The 16,992-nt window shown below is 39.9% G+C and overlaps 1 protein-coding gene across 2 annotated transcripts in view; it reads right to left on the bottom strand.

Moving 5' to 3' along the window:
* SPAG9 (sperm associated antigen 9) overlaps positions 1–16,992 on the bottom strand; it is a 134,073-nt gene that overhangs the window by 116,288 nt on the left and 793 nt on the right. The gene's annotated exons all lie outside the window — the stretch shown is intronic.

The following is a 16,992-nucleotide window of genomic DNA, read 5'->3' as shown; positions in this document are numbered from 1 at the left end:
AAAAAGCTGAAACACCAAATCATTTCTATCACAACTATCTTACTTTTTTAAAGTATATTCATTTATTTTTTGAGACAAAGAACATGTGAGTGGGAGAAAGACAGAGAAAGAGAGGGAGAGAGAGAATCCCAAGCAGGCTTGGCACTGTCCATGCAGAGCCTGACTCGGGGCTCGATCCCACAAACCATGAGATCACAACCTGAGCCGAAATCAAGAGATGGACACTTGGGGCACCTGGGCGGCTCGGTCGGGTGTTTGTCTTGACTCTTGGTTTCAGCTCAGGTCATGATCTCATAGTTTCATGAGTTTGAGCCCCACGTCAGTCTCTGCATGGAGCCTGCTTGGGATTTTGTACCCCCCTTTCTCTGCAAACCCCCCCCCCCCAATGGTGCTGTCACTGTCTTCTCAAAATAAATACATAAACTTAAAAAAAAAAAAAAAAAGAGTTGGGACACTTAACTGACTGAGCCACCCAGGGGCCCCCTATTGATGAGGGAGCATAAGACAAGCTGAGGCCCAAGCACAAGCTAGCATTACCCACCTCCCACCAGGTGGGGTATGTGTGACATTACTCAGGCACGCCAGGCTGCCCAAGGACAAAGGAAACAACAGAAAACAAATGGTTAAACTGATAGAGTCTCAGTATACAAATATCTTAGTAAATGACAAGAAAAAGGCAATCTTACCAATAGCCCAATCTCCAGAAACCTATAGACTCAGTTTCCTGGAGCCTCAGTATCACCCTCCCCTCCATAGTGATGTGGGGAACAAAGGCAAGAAGGAACTGGCAGACAAAATTAAGTTTCCTTATAACTTGCAGCCCACTGACAAATACTTAAGGCAGGCAGAGTGAAACATTTCTCCAGGAACTCCCTACTACCTTAATGTTAATGCTTCGCTAGAGGTAAAAACAACCTTGGCTTGACAATAGCCAGGCCTCCAGAAATCAGTGCATCTTGAGCATATGAAAATCTCTTTGGAAACTTCCCTTTTGACTTTACCTCCCCGAGCTCCACAGTATTTGGGGAGCCACTCTTCACCACTCCATCTGCCCTTGTGTCCTGTTCCATGCTTTAATAAAATCACCTTTTTGCACCAACGACTTCTTCACGAATTCTTTCTTGGCCATCAGCTCTGAACCCCACCATCATCCCAAAACCTTATCACCTATCACATATTTCAATTAAAAATGTTTCTAGAATTTGTTACAGAAAATAAAATAAAATGTAAGAGGTTTCTCCACCAATAGAAAAAAAGTTTCTAGAGTTTCATATATACTTACCTCCTTGAAAGAAGCATATCAAATAAAATGTAACCTTATGTTGATAAGAAGCATCATTATGAATCACTGTGAATCATGATTATAAGCCATACTGTATTATAGTAAGTGATGCCTTCCAGATAAAAACCCAAATTTGACAATACCTGTCCCTTAATTTCTGACTCTTGATTATGTTAAACCTCAATTCTTGCTACCCCTATATGGCATAAGTACTAGGACATTCTTTTAAAGAACATATGGAAAACTAATATTTACTACTTAAATATACCAAAAAAATAAATGTCATGTTTTTGTAGTTTTCTGAATATGTTACACACTTTAAGCCTCTCAAGAGTTTTTTTTTTGTTCAAAGATTTTATTTTTAAGTAATCTCTACACCGAACATGGGGCTCAAACTCACGACCCTGAGATCAAGAGTCGCATGCTCCACTACCTGAGCCAACCAGGTGCCCCCAGCCTCTCACGCTTTGGATCTGTGACACATAACCCAGTTAAATGCCACCCTGTCTCTGTGAAAGCTATCCCTCAGGTTGTTAGGCTTTTAGCATCTCGTATAAACAGGACTTGTTTAAAATGCTTACGTAAAGCTGCCCTACTTATTTACATTAGCCTTCCCACCAGACTATGAGCTCCTCGATGGCAAGACCCTAGACTATTCATTCTTGAACCTCACGTCTGGGCACAAAGTGTTTAATTAACATCTCTTTTACAAATGAATAAATGAGTCGGATGGATAGGTAGGTTGGTATCAGACATCCAGGCAACATTTAGTACTTAACCAAATGCCTAGAGCTTTGAAAAGCTCATTTTTCTTGTATAATCCTCACAATATTCCTGTAAGGAAGTTACTATTATTATCCTTATTTACAATTAAGAAATTGAGGTTTGGCATTAAGAAACCTGTCCATGCTTACAGAGTTAGAATGTAACAGAGCCAGGACTTGAACTAAGGCAATCTGACCTCACTGCCCTTGCCCCTGACCCAGGGCACCTTTTTCAAGTGTATTTATTTATTTAAGAGAAAGAGAGCCCACACAAGTTGGGGAGGAGCAGAGAGGAAGAGAGAATTCCAAGCAGGTTCCCCACCACCAGTGGAGAGCCCCATACAGGGCTCAAACCCACCAACCACAAGAGTATGACCTGAGCCAAAGTTGGACGCTTAACTGACTAAGCCACCTAGGCATCCCTCTAATAGATACTCTGTTAATTTGCTGTTTATAACCTGGTGAGGGCTAAGAAACTATTTTATTTAAAATAAAGATACTATGAAAAAATAATAATAAAATAAAATAAAATAAAATAAAATAAAATAAAATAAAATAAAATAAAATAAAATAAGGATACTATGGGGGCACCTGGGTAGTTCAGTAGGTTAAGCATCATCAGACTTCAGATCAGGTTATGATCTCCTGGCTCTGAGTTCGAGCCTGGCGTTGGGTTCTGTGCTGACACCTCAGAGCTCAGAGCCTGGAGCCTGGAGCCTGCTTCAGATTGTGTCTCCCTCTCTCTCTGCCCGCTCCTCTGTGCATACTCTGTAGCTCTCTCTCTCAAAAATAAACAAACATTAAAAAAATTTTTTTTGATAAATAACAAAAAAATAAAATAAGGATACTATGAACAAGTACTTTGCCTTTAAATGTTTATTCAGGAGGCCAAGATCATGAACTTTATTACACAGACTTTGAGATAGTCATTTTAGCTATTCAGAAATCTTTGTTCACTTCCTGGCCCTCAGCTAGCTTTGAGGTGGTTAACAACTGAGTAAATTACTAGATGAATTCCTATCCTAGTATAAAAGTATTCTTTAAAGATTTAAAAGTGAACAGAGCCACAAATACGTGGGTAATGTCTGTCAAATGTTTCCCAAATCATATCAAACAAATTCAAGTAGACTATTTTCATAGTAGAACCATAGACAAACAATAGCCTTTTGAAAAAGTTACCCTTCTGGTTTTACAAAAGCCTGTTTACTTGATTCCACACTTCTATGCAACCTGTTGAATTTTTTAAGAGGTATTTGTTTACAAATAGGTAGCAGTAACAAAAAATGAGGCTAGGGCAACAGGTAACTGAAAGAAAATTCAAATTGAGGATTTGATCACTGAAATTAGAAATTTTACAGGCGCCTGGGTGGCTCAGTAGATTGAGTGTCTAACTTCAGCTCGGTTCATGATTTTGCAGTTCGTGGGTTTGGCCTATGTCAGGCTTGCTGCTGTCAGCACAGAGCCCACTTCAGATCCTCTGTCCCCCTCTTTCTCTGCCCCTCCCCCACTCATGCTCGCTCTCTCAAAATAAATTTTAAAAACATTTAAAGTTTCTCTTTCTGACCCTCCCCCTCCCCAGCTTGCACATACATGTGCTCTCTCTAAAATTAAAAAAAATTATAAACTTTATTTATACCATAATAGCCTAGCAGATGCTTTTAACCAATATGTTTCAATGCCCAAGAAATAGAATATTCATGGGGCCCTTGGGTGGCTCAGTCAGTTGAGCGTCCGACTTTGACTCAGGTCACGATCACAAGGTTGGTGGGTTCAAGCCCCACTCTGGGCTTTGTGCTGACAGCTCAGAGCCTGGAGTCTGCTTCAAGATTCTATGTCTCCCTCCCTCTCTGCCCCTCCCCGCTCATGCTATGTCTCTCAAAAATAGGTAAACGTTAAAAAATATTAATAATAAAATAAAAAGAAATAGAATATTCACTATTCTTCAGGACGAACTTTTCTTCAAAAATAAATGTTTTACTATTTTATTTGTTACTATAAGTACTACTGCTGTATCCTAATTAGAAATGTCTATCAAAAGATTCTAAGCAAACAGTTAAAATTCAGTTTGGGCACTTAACGTTCATTTCTGTGAAAATTTTATTCAGACAAACTTATTTCTCAAGCAGCAATTCAAACAAATCTAAAGTGAATTAAAGTACAAAAGAAAGCCACATTAAGTTTAAAATAACCAGAGAATCACGATGCTAACGTGACTTTTAAAATCACCTAGCCCTCCTCCAAAAACAAACAGAAAACAACAAAACAAAGACATAAACAAAATAAAAAATAAATTTTTAGAAATGATAAATGAAAAAAGAGATCACCTAGCCCAACCTTTGCAAATGCAGAAGTAATGCCTACGATGTTAACATTTCAGTTTTTTAAACGCATAAATAGTTCTGGAATATCTGCTATGTATAGGACAATGTAGGTAAAGTGTCTGCAAGAATTCTCCTCAGAAGTCATGGGCCTTTTTTACATACAAAAGTCAAAGGACTTATTGAAGAATTTTTTGGAAGTTTTAGCATAACTTGGCACCAATGGTAAGGACAAATAACTTGAATGCACAAAAGAGAACTTTAAATACTTAGGCTTAGCCATTTGACCTTCAGCATATTCATCCATCCCTCCAACCAACCAACTAACAAATATCTATTAAATACCTACTGCATCCCAGTAGTTTAGTGGGGGAATTAAAGCCATCAATTAGTTTGCTATAACACTGGAAGTGCTACGAGAAGAGAAGCAGGGTATGCTGTGGGACAATATAAGAGGGGCACAAACCACACCTAGGTGTTCATAAAAGGCTTTCCAGAATTGAAATCTGAAAGATGAATACTGTTAGGGGTGCCTGAGTGGTTCACTCAGTTGAGCATCCAACTTTGGCTGAGGTCATGATCTCATGGTTCATGAGTTTACTGAGCCCCAAGTCGGGTCTCTGGGCTGTCAGCAAACAGTCTGTTTCAGATCCTCTGTCCCCTCCCTCTCTCTCTGCCCCTCACCCGCTCACACTTTCTCTCTCTCAAAAAAAATAAATAAACATTAAAAAAAAAAAAGAAAAGAAAAGATGAATACTGCTAGCCAGGCAACAGAAGAGAAACAGAGTGCCAAGCAAAGGGGCAGCTTTTAAGAAGGCCTGGAGAGAATACTATTTGCAAACAAACTCCCAAGTGTTCAGTAGGGCTCAAAAACGAAAAGATGAGGTTGGTGAGATAAGGAGTGGCCAGATCACAATGCCTTGTCTCCTAAGAACTTTAGACATTTCAAGAACTTTAGACAGAGCCACTGAAGGCTTTTAAGTACAGAAAGATCTGATTAGATTTCCACTTTGGAAAGACTTGGTACAGTATGATGGGCAATTTATTGGTTTGCAATACTAGAAGCAGATAGATCAGTTAGGGGACAGTTTTAGTTGCCCATTCATTTATTCAGAGATATTCACTGGATGCTTTCTTTGTGCTAGATACTGGTAGACAATGTGAATGACACAAAGTCCCACCTCTTTGGAGTTTGGATTCAGGCCAAGAGACATTGGCAGTCTGTATCTGAGTAGAAGAAATGGATTTGGAAGAAGAGAATCCAGAAATATTTAAAAGTTGGAAAAAATAAAATAATAATAATAAAAAGAAATATTTAAAAGGAAACAAAAGAAGGTAGCAATGGGGGTGAAGGAGAGAGAAGACTTAAGGATGGTAATGAGCTATCTGGCCAGGCAGACAGCGGTATCCCTCACAAAGAGAACAGAGGAGCAGCAGGGTTGGTAGAGAAGTTCAGGTTTGGACATGTCAGGAGACATTCATATCCAAGAAACACCAGCAATGTGGATCTGAAACTCCAGACAGACAGATCTGGCCCTAAAGTTCTTAACAGGCCGTCAACTTCATGAGAGAAGAATCTTGTCTTTGCTCACCACTGTATCCCCAGTGGACACCAGGCACACAGTCAGCACTCTCTAAATATCTATGAAATGAATGAATGGGATATACATTTTGGAATGGTCAACAAACGGTAACTAAACCCATGGGAATGAACAGTATCAGTTAGGCAGGGCACAAAATGAGAACTAGAGGGGAGCTCAGAAAGAACTCCAAGGAATACCAAAGTTAACAACGTAAAAGGAATCCAGAGTGGCCAGAAAAGAGGAAAACTGGAGTGCCTGGCTGGCTCAGCTGGTGGAGCATGCAGCTCTTATTCTCAGGTTTGTGAGTTCAAGCCCCAAGTTGGGTATAGAGAGGAGGAGAGGGAGGAGGAGGAGGAAAAAGAAGAGCAGAAAACCAAGAGAGTTGAAAGCCACAGAATCAAAATATGTTTCTTCAGACTCTTAACTATAGAGAACAAATTGATGATTACCAGAGGGGAGGTCAGTGGAGGGCATGGGTGAAACAGGTGATGGGGATTAAGGAGTGTGCTTGTTGTGATGAGCATAGGGTGTTGTACGGAATTGGTGAATCACTACATATTGTACACCCAAAACTAATATTACACTGGAATTAACTGGAATTTAAATAAAAATGTATGTATATATACGATATATATATATCATATATATAGTGTGAGTGTATGATATTTCTTAAGTGACCAAAAGAATCAAACGTTGCTGAGAAGTATGAGAAAAAGAAAAAAAAAAAAAAAACAGAAGAAATGCACTTATGAGAGCTGCTTACTTTTCTGAATTTTCAAGAAAAATGAAAGGGTAAGAGAAACTGACTATATAAATACATCTAAAGTTTCAGGTCTAAAACCTTACTCTTATGAGATGGATTCTTTCATGCATGGGCAGCTTACCTTTTATAACCTTGTTTGTTCCATCTAAAGTGCCAGCCTCTTTACTCTTTATCACATCACCTTTTTTTACTTCCTGTGTGGCATCTATCACAATCTATAATTACAGTGACTGGCTTGTTTATTTTTTAGTATAATATAAACTCCAAAAAAAGCACAGGCTACCTTCCTTGTCTGTTTTGTTTGTAGCTATATTCCCAGAGCCTACAACACTGCCTGGCTCAATAAATATTTGTTCTTTTTTTATTTTTTTTTTTATTTAAAAAAAAAATTTTTTTTTAACGTTTATTTATTTTTGAGACAGAGAGAGACAAAGCATGAACGGGGGAGGGTCAGAGAGAGAGGGAGACACAGAATCGGAAACAGGCTCCAGGCTCTGAGCCATCAGCACAGAGCCTGACGCGGGGCTTGAACTCACGAACCGCGAGATCATGACCTGAGCCGAAGTCGGACACTTAACCGACTGAGCCACCCAGGTGCCCCTATTTGTTCTTTTTTTAATTTTATTTTTATTTTTTTGTTGTTAAGCGTCTTTTAAAAATTTTTTTAAATGTTTATTTATTTGAGAGAAAGAGAGAAAGAGAGAGAGAGAAGAACAGGGGAGGAGCAGAGAGAGAGGGAGAGAGAACTCCAAGCAGGCTCTGTGTTGTCAGCACAGAGACCAACCAGTGTAAGGGTCAATCCCACGAACCGTGAGATCATGACCTGAGCCAAAATCAAGAGTCAGACACTCAACTGAGCCACCCAAGTGTCCCTCTTCTTTCTGATCATCTGTGTATCTTTTTATCTTTCTATCTACCTATGGAAATGGGATAGGAAAGAACCAGAAGATCATGGGAGTTTCCTCCCAGCTCTTAAAAAATAACTTCAGGAAGGGCCAGTGAAAATACATTTTAAAGAACAATAACAGAATGCAGTATCACAGAAAATCTCAACCTATCTCAGGGAATCCAATCAGCAGAGTCCCAAATAAAAAATTCTCAGGATCTATAATCCTACTGGAGCAGGTAAGCAGTCAGATGAGATATCCTAGAAAATATATTATAAGTCTAAAAAAAGGTTACTAGAGAAAACATTTACCATAGGGTTAGTTTCTCAATTTCTGTATTCTGGCTTCAAAGGGGAAAAACAATCCCTCATATTTTTATGCTGTAACTTTAAATAAAAAATCTTAACCAACTTTTCAGTCTTATAGGTCTCAGATTTAAATTCCTTATAGAAAAGTATCTAAACTGCAATTATTTCTTCCTTTCCAGATGAGTACATTAGATCATTATAAAAATACTAACTTATTTATCTTTGTAACAGACATAATACTATCCTCTTAAAAATTAATTCAAATAGAATATTAGATAATATCAGAAAATGTTCTCAGTGTAAATAATATTGTGGTTATGTGGTAAGAATGCTCTTTTTCAAATTATATTTAATTTTTTTTAATTATTTTTATTTTTTTTAAATAGTTTCTATGCTCAGTTTGGGGCTAGAACTCACCAGCCACCCTGAGATCAGGAGTCCCATGCTCCACTAACTGAACCAAGGTGAAATGTCAGAACATCTTTTACTTTGACATGTTCAGCAATTTAAAAGCGTGTAAATTTTGAGTGTATATATCTATATATGTATATGTATACACATACAACACATACACATATATAGGTAAATACAACAACTGCTGAATCTAAGTGATGTATATACAGATGATCAATGCACTTTTAGTTTTCCTGTATGTTTGAACATCTTCCTAACAAAAAGCCAGGGGGAAGGATTTACTGAAAAAGTTTACTGACTTAAAAAAAAAAAAACCAATATTTCAAAGTTCCTAATAACTCTATATCCTCAACTTGGAAACTTCTCTATTGTATTAATAGGTAGATTCCCCAGGGCCGCTGGGTGGCTCAGTCCGTTAAGCATCTGGATTTCAGCTCAAGTCATGATCTCAGTTTGTGGGATGAAGCCAAGTGCCCCCCTTCCCCCAAGGCTGTTAGCATGGACCTGCTTGGGATTCTCTCTCCCCACCTCTCTCTAACCCCTCCCCAACTCACGCTCATTACCTCTCAAAAGAAATGAAATGAAATGAAATGAATTAAAAAATATATATGTAAATTCCCATGGTTGAGTTCCAAAATTTTTGGAGGCACCTATTATGCCAAACTATTAGATACTACAATCCCTAAGTGAATAAAACAGTCTTGCATTCAGATAACTAGGGGCGCCTGGGTGGCCCAGTGGGTTAAGCATCCGACTCTTGATCTCAGCTCAGGTCACAATCTCACAATGCACGAGTTTGAGCCCCTTGACAGGCTCTGCACTGCCAGCACTGAGCCTGCTTGGAATTCTCTCTCCCTTTCTCTCTCTGCCTCTACCCCATTCATCCTCTCTCTCTCTCTCTCTCTCAAAATAAATAAACTTATAAAATTAAAAAAAAAAAAAAAAAAACCTAATAACTAAATACGGCCTGGCTGGCTAAGCGGGAAGAGCATGCAATTCTTGATATCAGGTTCCTGAGTTCAAGCCCCACACTGGGTGTAGAGATTACTAAAAATAAATAAATAAGCATCACTGGCTAAAATCTCAAAATGTATAGTATTATATGCACATACTTTTAAATACCAGCTTTTCTGAATACACACATTACATATATTATTAAACTGGGTCTATGTTGATATATTTGATCTCCACCAAATAGTAATTTATTTAGGTAAGAGCTGTATTCATTATGAGTGTTGAACACAGCAAAAACCTATTTTTAAAATAACTCAGCCATTAACTTGGCCAACAAAACAAATTTTTTGTCTAGATTCTAATACTATCTCCACTGGGAACCAAAGTCTCCATATGATTGAAATATGCAGTGTGTAGTGAACCGTAAGCTAAGGAGTCCGAGAAACAGGAAGCAGACTCAGGCACAGAACGGTATCACCAAGCTATGGCACATACCACAGTAACCTAGTGAGCAGTCCTTACTCTACTAATCCGTCCTCTCATTAGAGATCTACCTGATCTAGCTAGGTACCTTACCGTTTTTATATTGTCTCTCGTGATTTTAGAGTTTTTGTTGGGGCACCGGGATGGCTCAGTCAGTTACGTGTCCGAGTATTGACTTCGGCTCGGGTCATGATCTCGAGGTTCGGAGTTCTCACATCCGGCCATATGCTGCCAGTGTGGAGCCTGCTTAGGATTTTCTCTCTCTCCCTTTCTGTTGCTCCCCCGCCTGTGCACTGTCTCTCTTGCTCTTGCTCTCGCTCTCTCTCTCTCTCTCTCTCTCTCTCTCAAACTAAAAATTAAAAAAGAAAGAGAAAGAAAGAAGTTTGTTTTAAAAAAGTTTTTGTTGGGGCGCCTGGGTGGCTCAGTCAGTTAAGCGGCCGACTTCGGCTCAGGTCAAGGTCCGTGAGTTCAAGCCCTGCATCGGGCTCTGTGCTGACAGCTCAGAGCCTGGAGCCTGTTTCAGATTCTGCATCGGGCTCTGTGCTGACAGCTCAGAGCCTGGAGCCTGTTTCAGATTCTGTGTCCCTCTCTCTGACCCTCCCCCGTTCATACTCTGTCTCTCTCTGTCTCAAAAATAAATAAACGTTAAAAAAAATAATAAATAAAATGAAATGAAATGAAATGAAATGAAATGAAATGAAATGAAATGAAATGAAAACGTTTTTGTTTCTTTTAGTAATCTCTACACCCAAACATGGGGCTCAAACTCCCAGCCAGAGATCACGCTCTTCTGACAGAGCCAGCCAGATGCCCTCTCTTTTGAGATTTTAACCAAATGAAAACGTGAATGTCCCTAAAGCAAGGACACATAATGGTATCTCACTTATATACCTACATTCAGAAATCTCTGAAGGTAAAAAAAAGGATAAGATCTGTCTTAAGAGTTAATAACCATCAATGGTTAAGGGACTGCCATTTCAAAAGACAACAACCCATCACCACCACATTCAAACACGCACCTAGAGAACAAACAGATTGTTCATTTCAGAAAGGGTCTCAAAGTAGGGACTGATCAGGAGCAGTATGAAGTTTATTCAAATGGTTCAGCAAGAAAAAAACATTCGTTTGTTTGTTTTTAAGTAAACTCTAGGCCCAAACTGGGGCTTGAACTCACAACTCTGAGATCAAGAGTCACATGCTCTACCGACTGAGCTAGCCTGGTGCCCCAACAATAGTATTTTTTAAAATATGAAAATATGGGGGCTCCTGGGTAGCTCAGTCAGTTCAGGTCCAATGCTTGATTTTGGCTCAGGTCATGATCTCACAGTTCGTGAGTTCAAGCCCCACGTTGCTATGCACTGTCAGATTTTCTCTCTCGCCCTCTCTCTCTCTCTCAAAATAAATAAACATTTAAAAAATAAATAGAAGGAGTTTGAAAGCTAATAAATAACACGTATATTCAAACACGTAAGATGACAAATGCTGATACTCCCTGGACACCAATTTGCTCTCCTGTACTGACATTTGGTCACCCTCTCCTAATGCTCTACTTTTGTGAAATAAAGCAGCAAAGTTCTTTTTTTTTTTTTTTTTTTTACATTTATTTACTTTTGAGAGACAGAGACAGCGTGAGCAGGGGAAGGGCGGAGAGAGAGGGAGACACAGAAGCAGAGGCAGGCTCCAGGCTCGGAGCTATAAGCACAGAGCCCCATGCGGGGCTCAAACCCACGCACCATGAGATCATGACCTGAGTCGAAGTTGGAGGCCCAAGTGACTGAGCCACCCAGACACTCCAAAGTTCAATTCTTTAAGCCAATAGAGTTGACAGAATTAAGGCTAGAAGTCTGAAGAACCATCACAATTACTGATTTAAATAACAACAGTACTAAAGGCACAAAATAAACTTAATGTTGAGGCAGACGTGTAACTTCAGTTCTTCAACTAAGTCTTCAGCAGCCACTATCAACAAAATTTAAGTTATAAGTATGCAAAATTACTCTTCACTCCTATTCATTGATAAAAAGTCACATAACTCAGTGAAGAGACATCAAATTTTCCTTTTTAGTGTTTATTAAAGAGATGAACTTAACGGTCATTGTAAATTACCTTGCAAACAAATCAAAATTAACTTCTTCAAGGTGCCTGGGTGGCTTAGCCTCTTAAGTGTCCAGCTGCTGGTTTCTGCTTAGGTCATGATCTCATGTTTCATGGGATCAAGCCCTGAATCAGGTTCTGTGCTGACAGTGAGAAGCCTGTTTGGGATTCTCTTTCTCTCTCTGCCACTGCCCCACTCTCTCTCCTCTCAAAATAAATAAAAACACATTTAAAAAAAAATTAACTTCTTCAACAGGTTTGATTAAAATATTTTTTATGATAGGCACTTGAGTAGCTCAGTCAGTTAAGCACCCGACTCTTGGTTTCGGCACAAGTCACTATCTCATGGTTCATGAGTTTGAGCCCTGTGTCAATCTTTGCACTAACCGCACAGAGCCTGCTTGGGATTCTCTCTACCTCTCTCTCTTTTTCTATCTTTCTCTCTCAAAAATAAATAAACATTTTAAAAAATAAAATATTTCTTATGAATGAGAACTATATCAATAAAAAGAACACTGAATATCCATGCCTGCTTTCCTGCCCAAAAATCTTATCACTCCCATGTTCACACACTTCCAAAGAAAACAATTTGATTAAAGTCTTCATATAAAACATCAATTTTGTTTCTGCTTTAAGTGCTGATTCACTGGGGAAAAGTTAATTTGAAAATTCTTGGTGGTCTCTCTCACCTCAGCATTTTTTATTATTTTTTTTTTTAATGTTTATTTATTCTTGAGACAGAGACACAGAGTGAACAGGGGAGGGGCAGAGAGAGAGGGAGACACAGAATCTGAAACAGGCTCCAGGCTCCGAGCTGTCAGCACAGAGCCCGACGCGGGGCTCCAACTCACGAACCGCGAGATCATGCCCTGAGCTGAAGTCAGGCGCTTAACCAACTGAGCCACCCAGGTGCCCCTCACCTCATCATTTAATCACCTCAATTTTTAAAGCAAAAAGCCACAGAAAAGCAGTCATAACATCACGCAAATCTTCCTCCCAGCAAGGATATTCTCTCCTCAGCTCATTCTCTTCAGATGTGCTTCTATAGTGCAGGAAGGAAAGGGAGGATTGAAAAGGGTGCACCTTTATTTTTATGTGAGTCTCCCTCTATTCAATCATGCTAAATAAACTCTCACTTTGAAAATAATGGTGATAAGAAACAAGGCCCACAGAATCACTTGGAACTAAACTTCTAAGGAAAGGGTTCTTAAACTCATTTGCCTACTTATCAGAAAAGTATTGTCATTGCTTGTTACTCAAAGCAATCATGTTTATTTTAAAAGAATCAGAACTTGCACAAACAAAAACATCAAAACACTAACATATTCTTCCCAAGAATAACATCTCTCTCCAGATCACTCTGTATAAAAACTTTTGTTTTCAAAAATCACGAATAGGGGCATCTGAGTGGCTTAGTCGATCAAGCGTCCAACTCTTGATTTTGGCTCAGTCCGTGATCTTGCAGTTGGTAAGTTGGAGCCTCACATGGGGCTCCACACTGACAGTGCAGAGCCCGCTATGGATACTCTCTCCCTCTCTCTCTGCCTCTCCCCCACTTGCACTCTCTCTCAAAATAAATAAATAAACCTAAAATATATATTACAAAACAAAAACAAAAACACACTGATTGGGGGCGCCTGGCTGGCTCAGTTAGTAGAGCATACCACTCTTGACCTCAGGGTCATAAGTTTGAGCCCCACATTGGATGTAGAGATTACTTAAAAATAAAATCTTAACTCTCTCCCCCTCCACTGCTCCCTCTCGCTCTCTCTCTCACTCTCAAAAATAGATAATTAAACATTTAAAAAAAAGAAAGAAAATCATTCTAGGCCAAGGGAACAGCATCGGCAAAGGCATCACACAGGACTTAGATAAGAAATAGAAAGATGTAAGATGAGCAGAGAGCCCATAGGGGAGAGTAGCAAGTAATAAGATGATAGATATCTTGATTAGCATTCGAAACTGATCATAAATTTGTCTAAAATCAGCCCTTCTTATGTTGTCTTTAATTTTTTTTTTTGAGAGCGAGAGCATGAGGTGGGGAGAGGGGCAGCACGAGGGAGGGAGGGAGAGAGAAATAGAGAGATAGAGACAGAGAGAGAAAAGGAGAGAGAGAATCTCAAGCAGGTTCCATGCTCAGCTCGGACTTGATCCCACTACTCTGGAATCATGATCTGAACCAAAATTGAGACTTGGATGTCAACCAACTGAGCCACCCAGACACCCCTCCTTTAGGTTGTTTTTAAAGATTCACAAAAACAGCAGACTAACTACACACACAAATAATTCAAATAAAAGCAAAGAAAAAGACAGAAAGCATTCAAATTAAGTAATACCACTAGAATAAAGATTAAATTTCCGATCCCTTGCTGAGAATTCCTGCAAGCAAGAGATTAAAGTACTTTACACCCCCTAAAACATTCTCATCATTTATATACCCTCCTAAATTTCCACAAAGGTGCTCAGAATTTACTTTACACTTTCTAGTAATGGACAATTTCCAGGCTTTCAAATACTTTTGCTGTAAATACCCGGAGGCACTTTTGCTGTAATAGCAGACTCTTAGGCTCCATATTAAGGCCACAAACAGAGCACTCACAAAAAATTAAACACAGAATTCACTTGTGCATGTTGGCCTAAGAAAGACTGAATTTCTGGAGACTGGGTAAATCTTGATTTATCATCTTACATGAAAAGGGATAACAAGGTGGTTTTATGTTTATGTTCTGGGAATTGGCTCATCTAGCATTTCATCAATGCTCTCTATTCTCAGGTCATGGCTCTTTGCCCAAAGGTTTCATTAGAATTTACAGACATGTTTGAAAAAGTATCAGTTACAAAAAAAGTCATCGGACAACTCATTTTTTAAAAGTCATTTACTGGGGCACCTGGGTGGCTCAGCCAGTTAAGCATCTGACTCTTGATTTCTGTTGAGGTAAATCTCAGGGTTCCTGGGTTAGAGCCCTGTGTTGGGCTCCTTGCTGACAGTGTGGAGTCTGTTTAGGATTCTCTCTCGCTCTCTGCCCCTCCCCCGCTTATGCTCTCGATGACACACACACTCTCTCTCCCAAGACCAAATTAAAAAAAAAAAAAAAAAAAAAGTCACTTACTTATGAAATTAATATACAGTCCAGTGCCTGGCAGTTAGTTTTATTTTCTGATTCTGCAACCTGTGGCAGATGTTTTTCTTAGCACGTGTGATCCTGGCCTTTTGCCATGTTCACACAGCCCTAAAGGAGTTTAAAACTGGAGGGAGCATTTCTTTTATCCAAGGTGATAGGTTCATGTTGGGGTTGCTCCTCACCTGTGTATATATGTCTCTTCCCAGTACCTCCCATTACCCAATACTGGGGAGGGTCTGTATGAGGATGAAGACACAGCAGGCCACTGCAGTGGTAGCATAGCACCCCTGTTCTATAAATAGTGCTAATAAACTAGAAATCGCAATCCCATCTTTTTGTCGTTGTTGTTTTTTATTTTGAGAGAGAGGAGAGAGTGAGAGAACACACACAGGAGGGGCAGAGAGCAAGAATCCCAAGTAGGCTCCATGCTGTCAGCACAGAGCCCAATGTGGGGCTTGAACTCATGAACCGTGAGATCATGACCTGAGCCAAAATCAAGAGTGGACACTTAACCAAGTGAGCCACCCAGGCGCTCCACAATCCCATCTTTAGATTTTTTTTCAATCCCTTCCTCCCTATGTACTTGGAAATACTCTTGAAATAAAGTCAAGTTTGCTTGGCAAATCCAATGCCATTGCTTTGAGACAAATGGATCACAAAATTAGAACTAAAAATCATTGCTATAGTCCAGCTTTAAAAAAAGAGAAGAGGGATGCCTGGGTGGCTCAGTCAGTTAAGTGTCTGACTTCGGCTCAGGCCATGATCTCGCGGTCTGTGAGTACGAGCCCCACATCACTCTGCACTGACAGCTCAGAGCCTGGAGCCTGCTTCAGATTCTGTGTCTTCCTCTCTCTCTCTGCCCTTCCCCCACTCAACACTCTCTCCTTCTCTCAAAAATAAATAAACATGAAAAAAAGAGAGAGAGAGAAGAAATGGGGCTCCTGGGTGGCTCAGTCAGTGGAGTGTTGGACCTGATTTTGGCTCAGGGTCATGATCTTAGGGTCCTGGGATCCAGCCCTGCATTGGGCTCTGCTCCTAGTGTGGAGCCTACTTAAGATTTCCCCTCTCCCCCCCACCCCCCACCTCTCTCTCTCTCTCTCTCTCTGCCCCTCCCCCCCACTCTAAAATAAATTTAAAACAATTTTTTTTAAAGGAAAAGAAAAAGGAACTACTGGACCTAATACAAAGGTATATGTGACAAAATTAAAAGTTTAAATTAGGGCTAGGAAATAAGCTGCGAAACAAATCTCACGTCCTAATAACTTTTCAAGCATTTTTGAAAGAGAACATATTGTTGGTTCAATAATTACTTACTTAGCTTCCTTCTATCACCATGTATTTAGCTAGGTGTGCTAGATGCTCACAAACAAAGATGAACAGGACACTTCCCCTGCATTAGTTAAGTTCAAAAGAAATAATGCCAGCACAGCCTGAAAGCTTAAATCTTTGACTGTCTCAAGAAGTCCAAGGCCTATCACTTGCTACTCCAGAGCTCCAAAAGGTTCAGACTCGAGGTGAGGGCGCCGAGGTCACTGCAGAGATGCTAGGGTTAACAGCCGGCCAAGGGCACCTGTAAATTGCAGTCTGAACAAGGTTGCCCACAGTCGCCTACACCTCCTCAACCCCGCCCCGCCCCCAGTCCTCTTTATAAATAAACGGGAGGGTTTTTACGGGGAACTGTCCAAGGTGATCACCTGACACGGAGGAACGCTTTGGTGTGAGATACCACCAAAATAAAACTGTACACTCTCTATATTTACAGAGTGTTGCTCTACAACATCTAAGTGTTGACAAAGTGTCAACCAAGGCACATAAAACAAAATAAAACCTCTTTTTCAACGGGGCTAAGACGTCAAGAAGAAACTGACCGAAAGAGGGAGATCTCTAACTTCCCAAAGCAGCAACCCCCTGGAAAGGTACTGGAACCAGCGGAAGTTACATATCCAGGACAGAAGTGTTTAAATACACCCCCCCTTCCACACACACACACGCACACACACACACCATGGTAAAAGTTTGA

This window comes from Puma concolor, chromosome E1, assembly GCF_028749965.1.
Source record: "Puma concolor isolate L17-30 chromosome E1, mPumCon1.1.hap2, whole genome shotgun sequence".
In the NCBI taxonomy this organism is placed as follows: Eukaryota; Metazoa; Chordata; class Mammalia; order Carnivora; family Felidae; genus Puma; species Puma concolor.
The sequence above is the reverse complement of the archived record's forward strand: the minus strand, read 5'-3'. Positions and strand labels throughout refer to the sequence as shown.